Source organism: Leuciscus leuciscus (assembly GCF_965113295.1).
Source record: "Leuciscus leuciscus genome assembly, chromosome: 21".
NCBI classification, from domain to species: domain Eukaryota; kingdom Metazoa; phylum Chordata; class Actinopteri; order Cypriniformes; family Leuciscidae; genus Leuciscus; species Leuciscus leuciscus.
Window position 1 is genome coordinate 7396735 of NC_138745.1, and position 26777 is coordinate 7423511.

The 26777-nt window shown below is 38.8% G+C and overlaps 1 protein-coding gene and 1 long non-coding RNA gene across 3 annotated transcripts in view; both read left to right on the forward strand.

The window, feature by feature from the left end:
* prkg1 (protein kinase cGMP-dependent 1) overlaps positions 1-26777 on the forward strand; it is a 173996-nt gene that overhangs the window by 22388 nt on the left and 124831 nt on the right. The window lies entirely within an intron of this gene.
* On the forward strand, positions 16217-20225 carry LOC309485004. Its single transcript, XR_014201016.1, has 2 exons — positions 16217-19529; positions 19609-20225. It is a non-coding gene; the product is annotated as an uncharacterized lncRNA (long non-coding RNA).

The window sequence follows — 26777 nt, forward strand, 5'->3', positions numbered from 1 at the left end:
GTACTTACTACTGTATATAGTTAGGGTTAAGGCCCGTACACACCGGGACGAATTTCGCGCGCGATATTCGCCGACGTTTAACGCCTCGTGACTAAACAAAGGGCGCCAATGTGAGTGTGCACACCGACGCGAAAAACGGCACGCGTAAAAGCGTAATTTTTTTTTTAACGCCTCGGGTTCGTTTTTTTGGTTTGACGCGCCGCGTCAAAAACTATCCGACCAATGAGATTGGCGCTTTTGCTCACGTGTCTGGAGCTTCTGAAGTTACAGTAAAACACAACTTGGGGGCGCTCAAACACAAAACGGTCTTGCCGAGCACACATACGTAACAGCGAAGAAGATATACGCCAAGTAGCGTCTACACTGCCCATAGACAGACACTGCCGGGAAGAAATGATGAGGAAGATGCAAGGCAAGATGAATGTAGAGCTGTTGGTGTCGGAATAAAGAACTATATGACAAACGCGACAGCGACTACAAAAATCTTGTTAAAAGAGAACTGTTATGGAGTGGTATTGCAGAGTATAGACTGTTATGGAGTGGTAATGTATTTCTGTTTTACATTAAGCGCCATCTAATGTCAGGGAATGAATTTGCATGTTCACTCGGCTCATCGTCAGCGAAAATCGCTTGGGTGTGAACACAAAAAACGCGTTGAAAAACGCTGGTGAATAACGCGCGCCGATATTCGTCCCGGTGTGTACGGGCCTTTAGGGTTTGGTTTAGGGTTGGTTACTTGTAATTATGCATAATTTACAGTTATTACTATAGTAAGTACATAGCCTACTATATATTAACCCCGCCCACAATATTTGAGGTCGGGAAGTTCGGTCTGGACTTGATCTGTTGTGGAGCAACTATGCTCGAACCAGAGCTGTTCGGACCAATCAAATTGTCAGGGCGGGCTTTATACTATGATGGACAGATGATCAACAGTAACGTAATCATCCACGTCACCAAAGATCGCTTGGGTTGAATTCGTTTACAACAAAGATGACTGCCGCTGGAGCAGAGTCCAGCACGGGTCCGATTTTGTAAACCCGCACCCGCCCGTACCCGCAGTGCTTCAAACCACATCCGACCCGTTATCCGTCAACAGCACTAATTAAAATCCGCACCCGACCCGACCCGCTTAAAATAGAACCGACACCCGACCCGCACCCAAAATAAAATCAGTTTAGCCAATCACATAATAGACACAATTACAAAAATGTTTATTGCCAGGTGATACAGAAGTTATAACAACAATTAACACAAGGACAACTTCAGCCGAATCTGTCAAAAGGCCAGTACATGAAGAACATGGCTAACGTTACCACAAAACTGAGTAACAGACGCAGCTACAACACTATATCTGCCATGCAATTTCAGACGCAGCTACAACACTACGTATATCTGCCACGCAATTTCAGACGCAGCTACAACACTATATCTTCCACGCAATTTCAGATGCAGCTACAACACTACGTATCTGCCACGCAATTTCAGACGCAGCTACAACACTATATCTGCCATGCAATTTCAGACGCAGCTACAACACTATATCTGCCACGCAATTTCAGACGCAGCTACAACACTATATCTGCCACGCAATTTCAGACGCAGCTACAACACTACGTATATCTGCCACGCAATTTCAGACGCAGCTACAACACTACGTATATCTGCCACGCAATTTCAGACGCAGCTACAACACTATATCTGCCACGCAATTTCAGACGCAGCTACAACACTACGTATCTGCCACGCAATTTCAGACGCAGCTACAACACTATATCTGCCATGCAATTTCAGACGCAGCTACAACACTATATCTGCCACGCAATTTCAGACGCAGCTACAACACTATATCTGCCACGCAATTTCGTCTAGCCTACATCTGACAATTTTGGGTTCAAACACGCCCTGCACTAGCCTGGTTAAAACCAGACCATTCTCAGTAGTAACTGAGTTATGGTCTGGCAAAGCTCCATTAATAACTCATTTCCAAAGGGGCGTCACCAACGGATGTCGCTCAAATGCCTCTGGGCACAATTGGATAGACCTAAACCAATCAGAGCGATCGCGATCGTCATCGTGTAAAGCCATATGCTGCGTCCCAATTCGCCTAACTTACACTTCGCCATAAAAGTATGTACTCTTTTTGTGAAGAAAAGGTATTTACTTTTGAATGTGTAGCAAAAAAGTAAGCAAGCTTTGGGACATACTACTTCGTCATCTTTATCGGACGGATCTTTCGCGTGCATCCTGTCACTTAAACTGCCCTGTCAATCATCTTGTCACAGTTACAATCCTCTATTAAATCTAATTTCATTTCCTACCATTTCGGAGAGAAATGTAGCAGCACGTTCATCTGCCAGTGGGTCTTTCATGTAGACTGTCCTCATGTGTTTGCAATTTTAATATAATAATGCATTTAAAAGTTGCTGCGCTTCACCAACGGACGTCGCTCAAATGCCTCTGGGCACAATTGGATAGATCTAAAACCAATCAGAGCGATCGTCATCGTGTAAAGCCCGCCTCAACGTTTCTGATTGGTGCCGCGATTTCGACGGATTAGAAATGGGCTTGAATGAGCTCTTTGCCAGACTACTTGCAGAGCAAATCTAAATTTGCGGGAACAGTGTTACATTTGAAAAATACTGTTCGATAGAACTGCTTGTTTGTTACCACAGTTATCTGCGTGCTTCCTCGGCGATGAAGTTCCACATTTGCGGCTATCCAACTCGAAAATGCATGCAGCAAAGCCTTTCACAATATTGTTTTCTTCAGATAACTCCAAATTTCTCCCACACACTGGACTTGATTTTTGATGACATATTGTCGACAACTTTATAATTAGCAGATTGGTTTATATTTGATTTGTATAATTTATTTTGTTTTACCAGCAGCTGTTATTTCATACTTCATAAGATTAGAAAGCAAACAAATATTTCGGACAATGTACTTGAAAAGATTGTTTCAGTCAATACAATCCACGATTGTTTCTTTGTACTACTACTTGTAGTAATATAGGTATAACTTGCAGGGGCGTAGTTTGTTTTTCACATACTGACCAGCCCGGCAACAGTGGCTTAACCAATGACGTGAGTTTGGGCGGGACTCCAAAACAATCAGAATGGCAGAGAGAAACACAGTTCACCTTAACTGGCCAATACAATAATCTTAAATAGCTCAACAAAACTACTAAATGACTAGAAAATATAATGGATATTCAATTTACACACGCCTTAATCTCTACCATCTCTTCATTTTTTATTAATATGCTGAATTAATTTCAAACAGACGCCTTTGGTTCACAGAATTTTAAGCAATTACGTGTTTGAAGCAACAGGTCACCGGGTTTTCTGGGAAGCAAATGAAAGAATTCAAGGTTAGGAACATATTAATCTGACAGCTGATAATGAAAAACCGTTAGAGATTCCTTGTGCTCAGCTTCACATATCAGATACATCTAAGCACAATCAGAAATTTAGCTATATTGTCCAAGTATCCTCTGACAGATTGAAATGATTGATTTAAATTATTATGTTGAAATAAAATACATATAAACTGATTTTAAAGCCTTTTTATCTAATCTGTTCTTTACTCATTCATTTGGGGTTTAAATTGGTATTGAGATATTCAGCTAATCTTTGATATATTCCAGGAAGTGTAGTAGTATAGTATGTGCTTGAAGTCTGTTATCTCTTTGTGTTGTAGTGTCTAGTTTCTGTGGTGAAGCAATACAAGCTGTTTTTGTGCCTGGACATTTGTTTTTAAAGTTATCTGGTGCTTCCTGCACGGCATCAGCTGAAAGATGTGGTGAGCAGGGCTTGAGGGCTCTCCGACTGCCCCCTTCCTAGACTTTGACTCATAAAGGTCCAGGAGGGAGGGCAGATTGCAGCTGATAGATTTCAGCCTGCTTGGATCCAGCACCATGACAGATCCATATCAGATGGATATGGATGATTTGAGGATAGTTTCAGTGATGCCACTGTAGAAACTGGGCCATCACTTCTAGTGGCAGGTTGAAGTTCTTGAACTTTCTCAGGACTTACTTCCTCTTTAATAGGGATGTTCATATTGACTAATTGGTGGGTTGCCTGACTATTATAATTTTACTACAAGACTGTGATGACACATTTCCACAGTTGTTTACATAATAAATCTAGTAATTGTTATAAATCACTACTTTGTGTTATATTACACACAAAACTGGTTAACACAGCGGCTGAGAGAGTTACAGCAAATTTAGCAAAAAAAAAAAAAAAAAAAAAACGGCACACTGCTAACTTGCAACGTTTCAACCCCAAGGTCTTTGTCAGGCATACAAGACCTTGTTGGTGAAGTATTGCAAGTTAATCTGTCTCTGGTTGCATGAATAGCTTCTGTTTTGTTCGTTTCTTTTTGATCAAGCACCTGTCTGAGTGATTATGGGTGTGCGCATGCTACTTTGAATTATTCTTTCTCTCTTCTAACCAAATGAATATTAACAATATTTATGTTGTAAACTCATAGAAATGCTATTGTGGATTTTTTTTTCTTTTGCTATTGGAGCAAATGGGCATGCAAAAAAATACATTTGTTGTAGTTTCCGTTCACCATATATAACTTTTCCCAACTATGACTTCTGCTTTGGAGAACCTTAATAATCAGAAAATGGTTCATTTTCTATTTTAATTTAATTTGTATTTTATATATAAGGTGTTTTGACTGGATCTTTGGTGTTGTGATGAGCCAAAATTCTACTGTCTTCAGATCATTCAGCTATAAATTCTGACTGCAGGACACCTGGTGCTTCACTTCCTTCCTTTAAACAGATCCGGTGTTGTCGCATATTAGGCCAATCAGCGTCGTGTTATCTGCAAATTTGAGGATCTTAACAGAGGATTCCTTCGAGGTGCGGTAATTTGTTTAGAGAAGAGAAGTGGAGACAGCAAACTGCCTTCTGTTAGTCCAGCACTGGTAGACAGTGTACTTTCTGTTGTACTTCCTGTCAGTGAGGAAATTTGCATCATTACATCAAACATCATATCTTCCTGATATTTATTTTCTTTGTGTGCAATGTGTGTATTGGTGATATGCATGTATCGTGGTCCACGTTTAAGCATGGTAGCTTTAGCTTTAAAAGTTAATCATTTAAGCAGACCCTTTTTGACAATACACATGGAAACGGAAGAACCAATCAAGCAGATTGCTGGGGGTTAAGTGATTTGTGCTCAGAGGTGGTAGGAAAGGTTATGATCTTAATAAATCTCCAGCCTGTGGGTCACTTCTACTGGGGTTAAACATGTAACCTTTTTGCAAGCAGATCATATTAATAACCATGAACCTCCAAGTTTGACACTATGGGTTTTGTTGACATAGATTTATCAAAGCTTTTCCCTAAGGTCTTGCCTTTTTCCTGGTGCTTCTTGAAAAACCCATATTAATATGGTGTTTGAAATGCATCCAGACAGGAAAATATATTTAAAATATGTTTGTTAAATAATTGAATAATAATAATAATTAAAGCTGCAAGCAGCATTTAGCGGGGTTCAAGCATTTAAGGCCTTTAAGCACAAAAGCATCAAAAGTTATTAAGTTTTATTTAGCAAGCATGTAACCACTGACATAATAGATGGAAAAGACCATTTACAGCAAATACAGGCAATGTACCATAGGAAATATATGGTTTTAAAGCTTTTTATAGCAGTTATAGTGCCATCTATGGACCGATCTCCATACAATTGTTTACTGTGACCTCAAATTGAACCCATACACATGTGTACTGAGTTTGGTGAAGATATATAATTTACTTCTTGAGTTATAGCCATTTTAGTAAAATAGGCTCCTCCCACAATAATTTACCACATTCTAGTATTATTTACTATGATTCTAGCATGATTTACATAGTTTACCATGATTTTATCTTAGTTTACCTTGATTTACCATATTCTAGCATGATTTACCATGATATACTACATTCTAGTATGATTTACCATTGTTTACTGTGATTCTAGCATGGTTTACCATAGTTTATCATGATTTATCATAGTTTACCATGATTTACCCTGTTCTAGCATGATTTACCATGATATACCACATTCTAACATGATTTACCATAGTTTACCATGGTTTACCTTGATACACCACATTATAGTATTATTTACTATGATTTACCATGGTTCTAGCAATTATGTGAAGTGTCAGTGCAAATGAAGTGATAAACACTGACAAAATCTGATTGTGTTATAATAGTTATTGTTATATAAGTGATTTTTAGAGTCTAAATATGAATGTGAGCACATTTGAAAAGACTTCATTAATAAGTAGAATGGCCAGCAGAGGGCAGTAGAAGACCACTTATTGGCTCACTTTCACTTTAAACTTCATGATTTTCACCTGTTTTCTGGACTAAAGCAAACCAGTTTTTCCATGTTAACTCAATAATGCATGCTTACACACACACACACACACACACACACACACACACACACACACACAGAGAAATAAACATACACAAATACAAATATGTTTTTAATGTTTTGGAATATGTTATTGAGAAAATATATGTATTGGTCTATTAGAATTCCTTTGTGATCTAATAATATAAAAAAGAAAAGAAAAAAAAAAGAAAAAAAGATTGCTTTTTAAAGCATTTGTTTGTTTCCCAATACTGAAAACTAATGAAAAGATCATATGCAATACTGCTGCTCCCTCTAGTGGACAGTGGTATTACAGCTTCCATCTTACAGTTGAAGTGATTGAATGAATTAATGAATGGGAATTTGGTTTTTCACTTATATCTCGGGAACCAGAAGGCGAAAAATTCTGAAACTCAGAGCATAGATAGTGCTTGAGGAGCCCTGTTGAATGAGACCATCAATTATTTACTATGATTTACCATGTTTCTAGCGTGATTTACCACATTACTAGCAATTATGTGAAGTGTCAGTGCAAATGAAGTGATAAACACTGACAAAATATGATTGTGTTATAATAGTTATTGTAATATAAGTATTTTCCATGTTAACTCAACAATGCATGCTTACACACACACACACACACACACACACACACACACACACACACACACACACACACACACATACAAATATGTTTTCAATGTCTTTAGGATGTGTTATTGTGAAAAAATATTTTAATGGTCTAACCATTTCATATATTTCATTGTGATCTATATTATCAGTCCAATAATAATAATAAAAAAAAATAGCTTTAACCATTTGTTTGTTGGCCAAAGCTGAAAGCTGATAAAAAGATTAATACTATGTCTAATACTGCTGCTCCCTCTAGTTGACAACAGTGGAATTACAGCCTCCATCTTACAGTTGAAGTGTTTGAATGAATGAATGGAAATTGGGTTTTTCACTTATATCTCGGGAACCAGAAGGCGAAAAATTCTGAAATTCAGAGCATAGATAGTGCTTGAGGAGCCCTGTTGAATGAGACCATCGCGGTGTTTTTGGGCGATTGGAGCCCGGAAATATGACCGTTCAAAGGCATATCTATTCGGGCTTTTATCTCTGGAATGCCCAGGGCAAATTACACCACATTTGAATCGAAGCTAGCCAAGAACTGGCCCTTTCCAACGAGCTCTCACACAAGGTTCGGGGTGGTCTGGGTCGGGAGTTTCGGCCGTTCAAAATCGGGGGTCCCACGAATTTGCGATTCGTGGGGGGCGCGCTCCCGAGGCCCGCGATGACACGTTTCGATCAAGAGCCCGGAGAGGACCTTACCATCAAAATTTGAGCGCGCAACGACTTTCCGTTTTCGAGTTATGAATGAATTTGTACTGGGGGGGCGTGGCCTAAATGCCGTTTTACTTTCGTTTTCAATTTCCATATCTCAGACAGACAGTGTGACACAATTGTCAATAATAATACTCCAATAGATGAGTTTTGACAAAATGTGATTGTAAATGTTAAAATAATGATTTTATAAAGTCTAAATATGAATGATATAACAATATTGGGGAGTAGTATGATGAAATGGCAGCAGGGGGCAGTAAAATACCACTTATTGGCTTAATATGCCAATGTTATTCAATTTCTTTTTTAACTGTTATTTTTTATACTTTTTCTGATAATTATTGATCTATAGAGTCCAGAGATTTGTACTGCACTGGTTTTTAACATTATTTTATAAACATTATATGATATATATATAGGTTATAGGAAATATATGGTTTTAAATCTTTTTGACAGTTATAGCGCCACCTATGGTCCGATCTCCATAAAAATTTCCATGCTTCTTTAGCTTGTTATATCACATATGCTCATCAATTTTTGTGAAGTTCTGAGTTTTCATTTAGGATTTATAGGCTTTTTAGTGTATTCTGCCACGCCCATTTTCTAAATGACCCCATTACAGCCATCCAAATGCAAAATTTCAACTTTTTTTCGATAATTATTTATCTAGAGAGTCCAGGGAATTGTCCTAGACTGGTCTGGTTCTGATTGGGCGAAAAACCAGGGACTAGTTCGCAAAAGTAGGTTTTTAACATGTTTGCGAATATTTAATGAACTGTTTGATTGACAGTAGTGGTTCTTGAGGCAAAGTTGTTCAGCATGAGCAGATCTATCAAATGATAGGCATAATGTGACAATAAGTTTAACACCACGTGATTACAGAGCCATAAAACTCGTTAGCGCCAACTAGTGGCCGATTTCTTTCAAAATTCTTACAGACCTCTAGGGCCATGAGTTGAACATGCCCATCGAGTTTTGTTCCGATCGGCCTCCGTTAACCTTGTCTAATAGGTGCTCAACTTCATTGGCCGATGGCGGCCATGTTTTTTTAGATACGCCAATGTCCTCATAGATATACATGGCACCCTGGACCAAGACACTGCATACCAATTTTCAAGTCAATCGGACTAACGGTCAGGTGGTTATAGCCCTTTTCATGTATTTTTCATGTTATAACGCCACCTAGTGTTCAATCGTCGCGATTTTTTTACTGTGACCCCAGATTGAACTCATACACATGTGTTCCGAGTTTGGTGAAAATATCTAATTTCGTTCATGAATTATAACCATTTTAGTAAACTGGCTCCGCCTCCTGCGAACGTTTTGACGCCCCTTAGCAACCGTGGATCGAAATTTCAACTTTTTTTCGATAATTATTGATAATCAGACTCCAGAGAACATTTCTGCACTGGTTTGGTTCCGATTGGCCAAAAAAACCCTCTACTAGTTCGCAAAAGTAGGTTTTGGACAAAATTCAAAATGGCGGAAAAATTTGCATACCGGAAATGAAATTGAAGATATACATTTTGTCCGTCTTGAGACAAGGATTACAGTGATATAAGACACTTGAGTCTGTGACAAAGGGTTAAGGAGATTTAAGCAAAAACGTGATTTTTTTTTGTTTTTTGCACTATAGCGCCACCTATGGGCCAATCGGGATCATACTCTCTGAACCTCTCCTCGATTTTTGTACTACCTTCTGGCAAAGTTTCAAGTCTCTAGCACTTACGGTTTGGGCTGCACGATGCGTTTTACGGCAGAATAATAATAATAATTAAAGCTGCAAGCAGCATTTAGCGGGGTTCAAGCAATCAAGGCCTTTAAGCACAAAAGCATCAAAAGTTATTACGTTTTATTTAGCAAGCATGACATAATAGACGGAAAAGACCATTTACAGCCAATACAGGTAGTTTACCATGGGAAATATATGGTTTTAAAGCTTTTTAACAGTTATAGCGCCACCTATGGTCCAATCTCCATAAAAATTTCCATGCTTCTTTAGCATATTATGTCACATATGCTCATCAATTTTTGTGAAGTTCTGAGTTTTTATTAAGGATTTATTAGCTTTTTAGTGTATTTTGCCACGCCCATTTTCTAAATGACCCTATTACAGCCATTCAAATGCAAAAGTTCAACTTTTTTTCGATAATTATTGATCTAGAGAGTCCAGAGAATTGCCCTAGACTGGTCTGGTTCTGATCGGGCGAAAAACCAGGGACTAGTTCGCAAAAGTAGGTTTTTAACATGTTTGTGAATATTTAATGAACGGTTTGATTGACAGCAGTGGCTCTTGAGGCAAAGTTGTTCAGCATGAGCAGATCTATCAAATGATATGCATATTGTGTTGATGTGTGCAACACCACGTGATTACAGAGGGCGTAAACCTTGTTAGCGCCAACTAGTGGTCGATTTCTTTCAAAATTCTTACAGACCTCTAGGGCCATGAGTCGAACATGCCCACTGAGTTTTGTTTCAATCAGCCACCGTTAACCTTGTCTAATAGGTGCTCAAACTTCATTGGCCGATGGCGGCCATGTTTTTTGAGATACACCAATGTCCTCATAGACATACATGACACCTTGGACCAAGACACTGCATACCAATTTTCAAGTCAATCGGACTAACGGTCAGGTGGTTATAGCCTGTTTTATGTTTTTTTCATGTTATAGCGCCACCATGTGGCCAATCGCCGCTATTTTTTTACTGTGACCTCAGATTGACCTCTTACACATGTGTACCGAGTTTGGTGAAAATATCTCATTTCGTTCACGAGTTATAGCCATTTTAGTAAAATGAGCTCCGCCTCCTGCAAACGTTTTGACGCCCCTTAGCAACCGTGGATCGAAATTTCAACTTTTTTTCGATAATTATTGATAACCAGACTCCAGAGAACATGTATGCACTTTTTTGGTTCCGATCAGGCAAAAAACCAGGGACTAGTTCGCAAAAGTAGGTTTTGGACAAAATTCAAAATGGCGGAAAATTTTCCCAGGCGGAAATGAAATCGGAGATATACATTTTGTCCGTCTTGAGCCAAGGATTACAGTGATATAAGATACTTGAGTCTATGACAAACGGTCTAGGAGTTATGGCTGATTTCATACTTTTGCTTGCTGTAGCGCCACCTATTGGCCAATCGTTGTCATACTTTGATAGGTTCTCCCCAAATTGAGGACTACCATTTGGCTGAGTTTCAAGTCTCCAGCATTTACGGTTTGGGCTGCACGATGCGTTTTAGGGGAAAATAATAATAATAAAAATCCTTACAATAACAATAGGTGTTCAGCACTTCGTGCTTGAACCCCTAATAATAAAAATCAGCACAATTACAATAGGGTTTCAGCATTTCATGCTTGAACCCCTAATAATAGGCTAATAATGACCCCCAAGTTTGGCAGAAACACTATGGGTTTATTGGCATTCAGGCCCTGTTTACAACTTGGGTCTCCAGCTGATAAAGTTAAAATCCCATCTGGCTAGCACACTTCCCATTGTCTTTACACATTAGGCCAGTAGGAAGAAGAGTAGGTGGTCTTTTGTGGCTATTCGAACACATTCGATCACATGAACACTACGAAAGCAATCTTGTCGAAATGCGTTTTCGACCGTCTACCTCTGGAAGTGGTAAAAAAGCTCAACTTTTTAGACCCTATTTAGAACGGTAGTTTGTGTCGTCCACTTGTGATCCGACCGACCGAAACGCATCTTAATACCAGGAAGTCTAGCCTTTTTCTTGGCGCTTCTTTTTATATGGAGTTTGATTTGCATCCAAACAGAAAAATTTATTAAAACAGATTGTTGCAGCTATTCCCAGACAGTCAAAGTGTTTAACAGTTGGCGAATCAGTTACAATTTAAGTAAACTTTCAATAAAATCACCTCCATGTTGTTTTAGAAGAAGACCAGTGTTTAGCTATCAGGCTTCTCTCAGGGCCGTCATCTGTGGTTTCATGCGTCACACTAAAGCTTTATTAGAATTCACTGATGTTCTGCCAAGTCATACCAATGATGAGTAGTGCTGGATTATAAAACATGTTTCAGGATGACCATACGTGACGTAAAATAATGACAAAATTTCCTGCTTACGTAGGGTGAGGAGTTGGCAAGAGACCCACTACATTTCCAGCACGCAAGTAAGTGTGATCCAAACAGGAAAAGCCCCCTTGACAGAAGCGATGATGAAACTGAGCTATACTTAGCCATGTGAGATGTGAAGACTGAGAGCATGACTTGCCACGTTTACTTTTAGAAAGACGCAGATGCAGCGGATCTCTGCTCTAGAAAACAGCAAGTAACAGTTTCACCAGTCTTCGGCCAAACTGCCACAAACTGTCCCTGCATGCCGATGGTTGCATAGCAACCACATGAAGGCTCACCCGGGGTAGTTTATTTACATCCGCATTAATATACTGTGCCCCACAAACCCAGCATGGGGTATAACTGTGTGGAGCACAATATGTGTGAATATGGTGAGAAAACATGTTAGCTGTCTGGGAATCTCACTGTTTAAGTGACAGATCCAATTCCAGGTTACTGTGAAAACACATAAAGAGGCTCATTCATTTTTTTTCTCTGATTGGTTTGCACATACATTCTCATGTAATTTTTTGCATGATGTGGTAGTTCATCTCCAAAATGAAAATTCTGTCATTATTCACACTCATGTTCTAAACTACTACTCCTTTTCCTTTCTCCATGGAATGGTAAATAACTGACTTAAATTTCAGTCTGTTACTCGCATAAAAGCACCCTAAAACCAACAAGTTAAAGGGGTACTTCAGCCAAAAATGGCTGTTGTCTTCCATTTTGGCAAATAGGTAAGAACTTCAACATCCATAATGCATTGGGCATGTTGCTGTCCAAGGCCACTCCCACCAGTCTGCTATGGATATGCTTACCTGAGGAAAATATTGCCTTGCTTTAGTAGGAAATACCTCTTAGCAAACATTTAGTCATAATTGTGTTGAATTGTATTGTTCCAAGAATTCAAAGAGTGAAAGTTTAGTAGGAGTAAGTTATTTTCAGTTTCCAGTGCGTTGTAGGCAGTGGCTAAAGGGTGCAAATAATTGTAAATATGGAGAGAATGCCGTGAAATGCCTCCATGTTTGTAGTCAACATTTCAAACTGAATGACCACAAACACGGTATTTTAGAAATAATCTGCTGTTCTGTCAGTTCTGCTCAGTGGCAGTTCTAAACCGTTTTTAGTGGGGCTTTAGCCGCCCCCCCGTCTGTCGTCTCAGCCCCCCCTAAAACTATAATCACCTATCTGAAAGATTGAGCGAGTATTGCTTTAAGAAAGTTTATAATTTTCATGTGTTTTTAAGTCTTATCAGTTAAAACGTTCAAGTGATTTTAAGCCATTCAAGCGCAATACACTGTGAAAGTAACTTAATGCGGTACTCACGTGTTGTGATAGATTGTTTCTGTGCGCACACAGAAAGCCCATCTCTCAGACAGCACACACAATTATGTCAAAATGCCCATTTTGAACTTGAACTTTCCACTTCCCATCGGCACTTTTATGGGATTGTGCTCTCACGCCGATTTGCCCTGTTTAGTAAATCTGGCCCTATAATTATTAGGAATTGGGACGATGCATCAGGAAAATGAAGTCAATCATTTAGTGAACCAGACAATTTGTACGTTTTGGACAATATGACCTTTTGACTGTCATGTTAAGAGAGAGAAGTAGTTTCCAGCCCAGATGAATGTTCCTCTGTGATTATTCTTTATTCCAGACGAGATGATATCAGGGTAGGGGACAGTTCATCACAAAATGAAAATTGGGTCATAATTTACTCACATGTCGTTCCAAACTTGGATGTCTTTCTTTCTTCTGTGGAACATTTAGGTTTGGAATGACATAAGGATGAGTAAATGATGGCAGAATGTTCACTGCAAAAAAAGGGGTGTCTAAAACCCTTTTTCAGATTAGCTGTTTCTTTAGACCCCTTGAGCCTTCATTGAAGAAAGACTACTTTTTCTTTTATGCCACTCTATTGCCTGACAAGTCCAACCGCATTCAATGTTTTGTGGAAACTCCATTAGTTAGTGAAGTCAAAATACACATTGTTTCAAAGCAGCTTTACAGAGATAAACAGGAAAATGATTCAGTTGTCACAAGATGAAGAAGATGGACTGAAGACAGGATATACATATAAACAAGGTTTATTTATACAAAAAGACAGACAGGCGTTCTGAACATAAGCGTAACATCAGTGATGGAAACATAATTCAATTCTGCTGTAAAGCAGCTCTAAAAGACTATAGTAAACAGTCACTAAACAGTTGAGAATGTAATTAATAAATGAATCAGATTTGATTTATTTTGGTTCAATAACTGTAAAGTACATCAATAATGAAATTAGTTGATGCATTAACTGAACAATGATCAATATCTTTTTTACAGTATTTATACATTTTTGTTAACATTAGTTAATAGAAATAAAAATGTTCATTTTTAGTTCACGTTAGCTCAGGTCCGATAAATAATAGTACCAGATACAACATTTGATTTTAATAATGTATTAGTAAATGTGGAAATTAACCAACTAAGATTAATAAATGCTTTAGAATTATTTTTGTTTGTTAGCTAATGTAACAACTATAGTTAACTAGTGTTAACAAATGGAACCTTAATGTAAAGTGTTACCAGTTGTTCTTGTGCAAATTCACCACCCAATCTCTGTTGTGAACCTGCATTACATAAATGTGCATACCACTTTAATTTATTGAATACTTTTATCAATAAGTTATTAAATTACTTGAAATGTACATTGTTTACTTGAAAAACAATGTACATCTTAAGTAAGTAAGGGGGGGGGGGGACAGCAAAACAATGTATACACTTCCAAAACAGATTAATTAGTTTCGAGAGACTTCTGGGGTGAAGACTCTCATGGGAACTATAGATGCGGTTTGATGTAGATTTTTAAGTGTTGCTTTTATGATGTGTTTAAAGTATGTCATACCATTTTGTAATATCTCAGACCAAAGTGGGCGGTGTTTGGCATTTGGTGCAAGTTGGTGTGTGGGAGTTGAATATTGCAGACTGGACTTTATTGCAGTACTAGATCCGACCTCATCTTTTCATGCTCTGATTGACTCATAATTGTTCTGGCCAATGTGTGAGACTTCCTCCTCGAGGATCAAGTGTCAATTAAAGAGACTTTGTCAACTGCAGGCACCACTAATGTAAAGGTTAAATCCAAAGGCATGAACGTTTTGCAATCAAATGAAGAGTAAATCTAGCCTAAAGCTCTGCTAGGGGTAATGCTCTGGAGGTGTCAGTGAGAGCAGGCAGACTGGAACCGAAGAAATATTGCTTGTTTTAGTATTCGCAAATATCTCCCATATTTTCTGAATTATGTTCTTCATTGTGCTTGGAGGTTGAGATGATGCCAGTTTATTTCAGGTTTCTTTAAAACATTGAAACCAGACTACTTAAACGTAATTTATCCCTATGAACTATATTATGTGACACAAACTGTTATGCAAGATTTTATTCAGAAAATGTCTGACCTTGTCCAACTATAAGAATGAATAATTTTTTTGAAGGAAGACATTTTTCAGTGCTGGATGAACAAGATTTTTCTGCCACATTTTATATTAACCTTTCAAATGCAGCAAATTATAGTAGTATTATTCATACAATTGCCATAATGATCACAGGCTAGGCTTTTAATTTAATTTAATATTTAGTAATAGCAAGGTTATCATCTAAATTATAAAGCTATATAAATGAATAATGTGACCTTGTGTTGCTGATTTATTTATTGCATTTTCTCAGTCAAAGTGCAGAACATAAGAATATCCTCTTATTAAATGAATAGTTCATAGCATAATGGAATTTTTTTGACGTTATGTTGTAATGGAACTGTTATATTATATTGGCTTCAAATGCAGCTCATCAATCAGATTTGTAATATTACATATTGTATTTACTATTTTTTGCTCTGATTTCAGACTCATTCATTTATGAATAATCTTATCTTTTGGTTTGCAAGTTCCAAATGAAAAGAAAAAAAAAACAGTGAAATGTCAAAACAATCATTTGCAAAGTATTAAATTCTCTTATCAAAAATTGGCATTACTACATGATTATAAAATATAAACATTATTATTTGGGATTTCTGAGACTTTCTGTTGTTTTGCGTTTCAACAAAGATAAAGAACAAATCAAAAACAAAACACAGGATCAGAATGACATGAGAGTAAATGTGGACATTTTATTTTTGGTGAAATTATTCATTTAAAAATCCTTAAACAGCCAGAAAAGCTAAGTTTCAATACCTCCTGCAATACAGGAGTCACAGCAGTTTTCTTCTTTATGGGACGGGGGCAAAGAGCAAATGTTCATCATAAAATCAACGATTTGCATCATAATGTCCTAAGCATTTGTAAAATTTACTGCATGAATATTAATGTTAAACCATAACATTGGCTTATGTTTTTCAAAGGAGATGCTCAGGGGATGTATAAGATCATTTATTATATCACTTATGAACAAAATGTTTTATTTAATATAATGTCTAATCAGTATTAAATTGTCAAATTACGCATAAAAGTAAAAAAAACAAAACTTTTTTTTAATAATTTTGTTTAATTCAGATATACAGTAGTTAATTAACCATAGCAATACAATATAAACCATTTTATTCTAAATCTGCCTTTTCCGTCACAAAATACAAGCTGATTTGAGATGGTGGTGGAAATGTTCATTACAGTTTAAGAGAAAATTCAGAAAAATACTGAATTCTACACTGTTGAACATTGTTAGTTGACAAGTTAAATAAACGAATGAGTTTTAAGGGAGTCTAGAGCAGGGCTTCTCTAACTTTTTAGGGCCAGGGACCCGGACATTTTCCAGGGACCCCCCTCATAATTCTAACAGGGAAAAACAAAAACAAAGTTAATGTGGGTGGGAGTAATGAACACAATATGCTTGTTGTATTTGTGCAAATGGTCACCTGCAATTTTTTTTAAATAATGAATTACAAAGAAATTTGTTGAGGCTTTAAAATAAATGTTATTTAAAGTGAAAGTGACTCATTCAGCACTAATCCAAATATTAACGAGAAAAATAAAAAACGAGACCTAGTCTATAGTACGGAAAATATGGTAGTCTAGCAAATTATTACACGGACCCCCTGGCTATTGGTCACTGTGAGAACCGCTGGTCTTCTAACACGCTTTTGTCTATTGCACTGTAGCCACCATGTGTTTATGTTCATATGGGGTTAGCAGCATTGTTTTTATCAAAGTTATACATGACCACTCATCATCCTAGAAAATGTGATTTAGAGTGTTTGACACTTGAACATCTGGATGAAAAAAAAGTGGCTTCCTTTGAAATGTCATGCTAAATCAGGGGTAGACTGCTGAATTATTTCCAGACGTTTTGTTTACTTGTGCACAACAAGCATCATCGCGCCAGTGTCGACTCCTCTCTCTTCGCGGATCAGATAATTTGCAATGGACCCATTGGGATTTGCATTTTTGGCTGTACTTCAGCTCCCACAGTTAAGGAGGAAGTGAACGGGCATCTCACTGTAGTTTCAGATACAGGATATCATTAGTCCTGTGAATAAAAGGGATGAGACAAAACTTATAAAAAGAGGCTATCCATATTTTGTATTCAGTCATTAATGGGCAATAATTTGTTGGCTGTGTAGTTTACCCTTCATAATATGTGTATTCCAAGCTTCAAGCTTTTTTATTCCAAATAACATTATTTTTGAAGTATTTCACGAGAAATGAAGTACGCCAATTACCATTACTTTTTTTTGTTTATCTGACTGAAAATATTATTTCAGCTGTATTTTGAAAAGGAATTACATACACACCAACACAGCACACACACACGTTTTCATGTTTTATGGGGACATTCCATAAACATAATGATTTTTATGCTGTACAGACTGTATATTCTATCCCCTAACCCTATCACAGAAAACTTTCTGCAAAAACCATAATTTTGTATGATTGATATACTTTTTTTCCTCATGGGCACCAAAAAAATGTCCCCACATGGTCAAAAATGACTGGTATTACTATCTTTAGGAGGTTTCACACCAGATAGTTCCCCTATATAGGTTATAAACTGTGTGTTTACACTGCTTTTTACAAATGGCGGATGCCTGTGTTTTGCACGTGTTCAGCATCAACGTACATTTACGTCACTGGTAGTTCCTATTGTGCTGGGTTAGACCTTAAGCAGGAGCTAATATAGTCCCCCGAAAAGGCACTCCTATAACTAAAATCGTTCTCAGTTCCTGTAGGTGAACACGCACACACGCACACACTCACACACAATTACAAAGCATCCTGCATCTAGAGATAATTGTATTTAATGCTGAATTTTGAAACATTTATGAATATGCTTTTAAGCCCATGTGGAAACCTCTTTTCTGTAACGTTGTTATCCTCATCATGTTTGTTATGTTGACATGGAGCAGTAAAAAGCTTTAAAGCAAATTGTCCTCTTTGTGATTATGTTTACTTTGTTTGCTGATTGAGTTTGTGCTTCACATGTTAGCCTGGACTCAACTTAGAGAAAGGAAACCTGGCACAATTATGATTTGTAAGTGCAATTTTCTGCTTTGGCATTGTAAGTAATGGCATCGAGTGTAGGAGTCAGTCATTGTAGTAGAGCACAGTATATTCGCTTTGCTTGGTTCAGTAGTTCTGAAAGTATTGCTTTTTTTTTGGTGATGCGAAGATCAAAAATTAGGCAATGGAACAGTTCTTATCATGCAATTATCTGTACGTCCGAAGAAGCAGAAAAGGTGGAAAGATTTGATGACAAAGAAAATATTGAGTCGTGATGCCCAAGTTGCTTTTTTTTTTGGTACATGTAAGGCAATAATTTATTGTGTAGACTAGAGCCCGACCGAAATAGATTTTTGGGGGCCGATGCCGATACCGATATTAGGGAGTAAAAAAAGCCTGATATCGATATATCGGCCGATATTTTTTATGTGTATATTATAATACAGTAGTAATATTATTTATGTGTATATTATAGTACAGTACCAGTCAAAAGTTTGGACAACTTTCCCCTTTTGACTGGTAGGCTACTGTATATAGAATACACAGTATATAAACACATGTTTTGCAATGATCACTCAAATGTGGTTATCAAACACTTTTGTGACAAAGATATGTAATGGAGGCAGGTTCTGGTGATATGAATGATAGAATGAATGATAGAATGAGAATGATACATTTGAGCTGTAACCACGGGCCGCGCCACATCCAGTGTAGACAACATCACTGATTAAAATGGGTGCATATCTGCGTCATATACGCCGATACCGATATATCTGCGACAGGCTCATATCGGCTGATAAAATCGGCAGACCGATAAATCGGTCGGGCTCTTGAGTAGACAGTTCTCTAAAACTCATTAGTTTCAGGGTAATTTACATAACGTGTTTTGTTGATAGATTGCAGTGCAGCGTCTAACATTACTGAGATATCGGTACTTTAAGTGCACGAATAACAATGATTCTAACACTTGCTAAAGAACTACTGAATGCACCTTTAAAATACTTTTATTTTATGGACCTGCTGTTTATTACTGATAAACACATTTAAACATCGTTGAGGCACCAATGCATTGTGCTCAATGGATATGTCTGTGATTGGTTACAATGCTCAACTTCTCTATTGAAACCCATTTTTGACGCAATGGGACCAAATAGAATGGAATGTGAACGTTAATTGTGGCAGCTGTAATCTCAGTTATTTAATTGATTAATTGCTCAGCCCTGCCAGATTTGAAACCCAATGTAATTGGACAGCCACGAGACCATGGCGCTAACCGTAAGCAGCATGACACTGCGGCAGCTTTTTTTTCCAGAGGCTGAGCTGGTTTAATTCACTGCCATGTTTGCCAGTCTGCAGATGACACATGTGATTTAGGGCTGTCGGCTGTCTGAAGGGCTGGGATCAGCTGGAGAGCATCCAGGAGGTGCATAAACCCCATTGGTGGATGTCAGCTCTACACCTGGCATCAACCACAGCTACAGGTCATCGCTGAACCAGAACCAAACCACTGAGTCCAGCTGGAGCCCTTGCTGACAGGCTCATTTGTGTGTTCCCTGCTTGAGATAATGAGCCAAAACATTGGATAGATCTTCAGGTCATAGCCATTAGCCAAGATCTACCTTTGATTTAAGCTTTTTAGACAATGTTCAAACTGATGTTTTCTCTGCCATAATATTGCATTACTTTAGCCTACTTGATGGCAACAATTGCAAGAACCATTTTTTTTATGGGTTTCAAGTGGAAGAGAAATCTTTAAAGAGGCAGTGACTGCACTGTGGCCATTGAATGTCAATTGTTTATCAAAAAAAAACAAAAAAACAAAAAAACAACAACTGGGTATTGATGCCTGTGTGACATTCAAACGAGATATTGTGTGAGGGACGTCATGTAGGATGAGCTCAGTCTTGCAAAAATTGACCCTTAGTTCACATCCACTTTCTAATCTAATTTAAAACTGGCTGAGATATGAGATAGAGAAGAGGATATTAGATTTGGAATTGGGTATAGCATTGATAGGAAAGGCATGTGTTTTAATTAAGGAATCTAGCAGATGTGATCTAGTATAGGGGATAAAAAAAACCTGTGGTCAGAGGACAGAACCCTGGGGTACTTCTGTGATGAGGAAGTGTATGTACAGTAATACAATCAAAGAAAGCACAGATTCAGGGAGGATGTTATGTTATGTTTCAAATGTGAAACTTTGCCATTACAGAAAAAATACAAATATGTAAAAAGATATACTGTAGTTTAATATACATTTTTAAATTAGTTTTATTAGTACTTTTGAGTGTATATTGATAAAACAAATGCAACTTTGAACAATAAGACTCTTCTTTTAAAAACATAAAACTTTTGACCTTAAAATTTTGAATGGTAGTGTAACTATAATTATAATAGTTTGATGACAATGTTTAGTCAGTATTTCATTTTCATATTCATTAATTTTATCCATATCATGATAATGTGCTTACATACATGATAATGAGAGACCCGGGTTCGAATCCACTGTGAGACACCAATGTGTCCCTGAGCAAGACACTTAACCCCTAGTTGCTCCAGAGGCGTGCGACCTCTGACATATATAGCAATTGTAAGTCGCTTTGGATAAAAGCGTCAGCTAAATGAATAAATGTAAATGTAAATGTGCAAAATGATGAAAATGTCAAAACCCATGTTAACTATTTTTTAAAGTAATTTTGTTGTCAGATACATTTTTGATGAATATTTGTCTGAATATTTTAATTTTCAAATATTGTCGCGGTGTGTTGTAAAGTTTAATAACAACAATCCAGACAAGTAATAATCCATCAGGGTAGAGAAACAAGTAAACGTACATAAACAAGATAATTAATCAAACACAGATTAAACTAAAACGAACTAATAACAGTGACCATGGTAACAAAGGTGTGGTGGGAAAATAAGACAAATAAGAAGAATAAGAAGGAAACCAGGAACTAAAGAATTACAAACTAAAAGTCCATGAACAAAAACAAACTGAACATAATTGTGACAAATATAAATTGCAATCTGAACATATAAATTGAGTTTATAGGTACAATAAATTAAAACATTCTTACAAAATCTGTATCCAAATGGCTATATTTGAATTTTATTTGAGTTCACAGCTTCATTACTTTTCACATCTCCTGTTTTAGATCAGCTGAGTGTCAAATCAAACATGAACTGAGAATATAATGTCTTCTTTTTAAAAACTGACAGCCTTTAGGTCAGTACCTTTAGGTCAGTAAAACTGGTCAGTACCTTCACAAAACCTTTCTCAGAGTCTTTTCTAGTGATAATTCCTCTAACTCTTCATACCTCTTTTGTTCTACTGTATGAAATGAGATGTATGTGCAAGGTTACATATGGTGTATATATATATATAAAAAAAGAATAGTGTGCTGAAAAGAGTTGTTGCCCTCTTGTTCTTCTCTCATGTGATATGCTCTTGAGAGGGGAGTGTGTTCAGGGTGAGATGAAACAAACAGGTTTGAGTACAGACTGAAAGTATGAGTGGCCGTTCCATCGATCAACACCACTCTTCCTTGAATTTCTCCAACACAGTGGCACTTTAACATGAGAGCGTTGCAATGGGACTCCTACACTAAACCATCAGAGATGCCTCAGGTCACACGGAATGTCTAAAATTATCACGCTTTCCCGGCAAGATGCATGGTCTGCATAAGTGCAAATAGCAATATTTTCTTTGTACCAAGTGAAAATAGTGGTAGGTATTATTTGAACCTCAGTGTACTGTAGTATAGCCTATTATAAAACAGTAGGCAATATTAACAATATGATTATATTATATCAGCATCTGTAAGGATTCTACATGACATCCATGTCATCACTAGCCTGGGAAAACCCAGACAACTTCCGGCAAATTTAGATTTGCTCTGCAAGTAGTCTGGCAAAGAGCTCATTCAAGCCCATTTCTAATCCCTCGAAATCGCGGCACCAATCAGAAATTTTGGGGCGGGCTTTACACGATGACGATCGCTCTGATTGGTTTTAGGTCTATCCAATTGCGCCCAGAGGCATTTGAGCGATGTCCGTACTTTTTTGCGACGTATTCAAAAGTAAATACCTTTTCTTCACAAAAGAGTACTTTTATGGCGCAGTATAACTTAGGCGAATTGGGACGCAGCATATGGCTTTACACGATGACGATCGCTCTGACTGGTTTTAGCTCTTTCCAATTGTGCCCAGAGGCATTTGAGCGACATCCGTTGGTGACGCCCCTTTGGAAATGAGTTATTAATGAAGCTTTGCCAGACCATAACTCAGTTACTACTGAGAATGGTCTGGTTTTAACCAGGCTATGTCATCACATGTTTGAACTACTCCAGTCTGGGAGGTGTTACAGTATAAGGCATTTTATTCTCGTACTTCACAAATGAGGAACAGTTTTATTCCCAGAGCCATTGACGCTCTGAATCAAGCCAACAAGCTTTTTATCTAGTTGTGTTGTAATTTCTTTTCATTATTATTTGAATTGTTAGGCAAATTTGATGAAATGCACAGAGAATGTTTTATCAAGGAAACAGTTAATACTACTGGACACTGATTCATGATAGTGTCTATCAAATATGTTTGGACGGATTGTAAACATGTAAATTGTTATTTTAATAATTTATTAATTTCATCTAGTGTGGAAACTGCACGTATAATTTTGTGGTGGGTACAACAAGAGTTGTACACATACAATGACAATAAAGAAATTCAAATTCAAATATTTATTACAATTATAACTGGATGCTGCCTTATTGGGACATTACTTGTCATTGTCACTGTTCCTAAAGCCCACCCCTACCTACCCTTAAACCTACAACTTTTCATTTATTTTCTTATTTTAAATAAACGATGGGAAAAGGGAGAGGAATGAGTTCTTGAAAACGTGGATTCGAACTCTGGTCGGTTGCGTCAAAAGCTTTTAACGCCGTCACCACTTCCTTTACTCTGACACATCTACCTAATTCTATGAATGCACTTAACAAGTACAAAATTTAATCAGAATTGAAACAAATTGATTCTCTTTGTGATTTTGCAAAAATCATTCCTGAATCGAATTGAAAACCTATGAATCATAAAACAAATCGATTCCCTGTATACCCAAATATTCTCACTCCTAGTATTGCGTTTACTGTATAGTCATTATGCCCCCCCCCAGTTTTTTTTTTTATTTTTTTTTTTTATCAGTCTGTCGAGACAGGATTGTTTTTTTTCTTCTCAATAATGCATGTTTTTGTCATTACTTGCTTATTTCCTCAGCATCATCATTCCAGACCTGTATGACTTGCTTTCTTACATGATATGTATTGATCTGCAAATAAGCAAACTTTTTATTTGTATTACCAAAACGTATGATACACTATCAAAACATTAAACTTCAATACTACAATACTAAAATATCAATTCAATTACTGATAATTGAACTACAAGTGAAATAATATACAATGTATATTAAAATTGAGGGAAAACTAAATTGTGTAATGTAATGTACAATATATAAATATAATTTGTATTATATTTGTATTGTACTACAGATGTCACATCCTCACATTAAGAGGACCTCTATGCAAACATACTAGTTCTCTTACGAGAGGTTCTCTCGTACTTGCGTAAGTATCTTACGCTAGGGGAAAACCTCTTTTCCTCGAGATATTGAAGCCAAAAATTATCCTTAATTTTGCAATAATGTAAAACGCATTGCAGCAGCATGCAGACATGGGCGAGACAGCTCGCGCGCCCATAGGCTGCTCTGCGGCAACTGCACCAGCCTATCGATAGAGGCCCCTCATGACGTCAGGACCAATGAGGGTGCTTCGCGCCCATTACGTCATGTCCCGCCGAAAGCGGGTGGGGCTAGGGCTATAAATACGGCCAGAGAGGCTGGTTTGGGCAGTTTTTTATCTCTTCAGCGAGCTACGCATCGCTGGATCCTGAGAGGAAGCCGCGCCGTCTGACTCAAGCACCCAGCGGGATTTATCTGCATCTGAAGCTGCCGGTCGACAACTCGCCGCCTTCAGTCGCCGTTCCTGCTGATGCTTTCCGGCGTACATATCCTTTTCTCTGCTACTGTGTTTTGTGTATGTGTGTGTGTTCGCCGCCGCGACACACACTCTCATTGCACTAAAAGAGCCGGGCGTCTTTTTCAAGACGCCCCTTTCCCCCCCAACCCGCAAAGCTCGCCGGTGCGCCCGCTTGCCTTGCCTGCTTGGAGGATGATACCTGCTCTCCCTCTGTTCGAGCCGCGCAAACCGCGCCGTTCACAGGGGATGTCAGGAGTGGACGGTCACGGGGCTAGCTTTCTCTCTCCCTCTGTTCGAGCCGCGCAAAATGCGCCGTTCACAGGGGAGGCTGGAAGCGGACGGTCGGGGTTAGTTTTTCTTTACGTACAAGAAAGCTACCCTGCCTCTGCGCCCCATTCACGCGTCAATCACCAGCGAAAGGAGAAAATAGTGTTTTAGTCCCGCCGAGGCTGGACTGACCTGAATTTTCTCACACATTTCTCAGTTCCCTAATCAGGCGACTGGAAATATAAATATTGCAGCGCCGGCAAGCAAACGCCGAAGAAAACATGTTGACGCTCTTATATGCTTGTGCATCTGAAAGCCTTTGTGTTCCCCCCTGTGGCTCAGTGGCGGAATCTTTGGTTTTTCACACGACCGGTGTTCGAATCTCGGTCTAACGGCAGATTAATTATGCCTCCAATGCTTCGCTCTGTCAGTTCCCTGAAAGGCGATTGCAGATGTGCATTTTGCAGCCAACGAGCACGTTGTACAACCCGCTCGCCTGCACCCAAACACCGTTTCTATGGTTCCCGTGCGTCACTGGCGAAAGGAGAAAAGAGTGATAATGTCCCGGTGCGGCCGGGCCGAATTCTATTTCTCACACATTTCTCATTCCCCTCTGAAGTTCAGGCGACTGGAAATATCATACTGCAGTGAGCGAGCCTGTTGTAATGCACGCACGCCTGCAAACAAACGCCAGCATGTTGACGCTCTCTGTTTCTATGGCAACTTCTCGCTTGTTCAGTTCCAGTAAATGCGACTGTTCCAGTGTATTCTGCAGTAAACAAGTCGGCGACACAGCCCGCTTGCCTGCACACAAACGCCGCTTTACGGCTACCCAGATAAATCCCATAGAGTGTATTTTCTGGTGTTCCGGCCACGGCCGATGGTGTTATGAGTGTAGACAAAATGCCCACTGCCCAGTGCTCATTCCTACACAGAAACACAGCCCGTCGCACAGGGCTCGCGCACATGAAATCGACCCAGATCGATTGCGCATTAAATGTGGTAAATGTGCCCACTGCCCAGTGCCCACAAACACTACGTTCTGCATGTCTCAAGGTTTCTGTAAAACGAAACCAACATGCATTCGCTCTGCTCAGGCAGACAATGCTCTCAGTGTTGTAAATGTGCCCGCTATCCCACGCCCACATTCACACATAGACATGACAGGTCTTACGGGACTCGCCCAGCCCTCCCCCTCTCGGTTGACCACCGCAGAGGAGTCGAGCGCGGGCAATCTGCCCACTGTTATCAGCGCGCCCCCTGCCTCAAATGTCATAAGCGCGACGCTTATGTTGCAGCACACTGAAGCCCCTCTGTCGCTGAGCGACCAGAGCGCGCTTCGCATTCAACCCCTAGCCATTCGTGCAAACGCATGGGCAAGGCTACCCGGGGTTTCGAAGTGGGTGCTAGACATTATAGAAAGAGGCTATTCGCTACAGTTCGGTCGACGCCCGCAACGCTAAGCGGCGCGAATCGATACTACGGTGAAAAAGGAAGTAGCACACCTACTTCGGGCCGAAATAGCGGAGTTACTGAGCAAAGGGGCTATAGAACCCCTATCACAAGCTCAGAGCGAAGGGGGCATGTACAGCAGATATTTTCTGGTACCCAAAAAAAGACGGGGGTCTCAGACCCATTTTAGATCTAAGACGACTAAACAAAGCACTTCTGAAACGACGGTTCAGAATGCTCACGACCAAGAAAATCCTCTCGCAAATTTGCCAAGGGGACTGGTTCATGTCGATAGATCTGAAAGACGCTTATTTTCAAATACAAATAGCGTCACGTCACAGGCGATTTTTGAGATTCGCCTTCGAGGGCCAGGCATATCAGTACACAGTCCTGCCATTTGGCCTATCCCTGGCACCTCGCGTATTCACGATGTGCATGGATGCAGCGCTCGCACCCCTCAGGCTCCGAGGCATACGAGTGCTGAATTATTTGGACGATTGGCTGGTTCTAGCTCGATCACAGTCGGAGCTCATAGAACACAGGACCATATTACTCGATCACCTCGAGAATTTAGGTCTCACAGTCAATTGGGCAAAGAGTTCACTGTCTCCCAGTCAGAAAATATCTTTTCTGGGCACAGATCTGGACTCGCTGTCTATGACAGCACAGCTGTCGCCGCAGCGCAGACTAAGTATTCAGCGCATGACAGAGATTTTTCGCCACGGCGCTTTAGTCCCG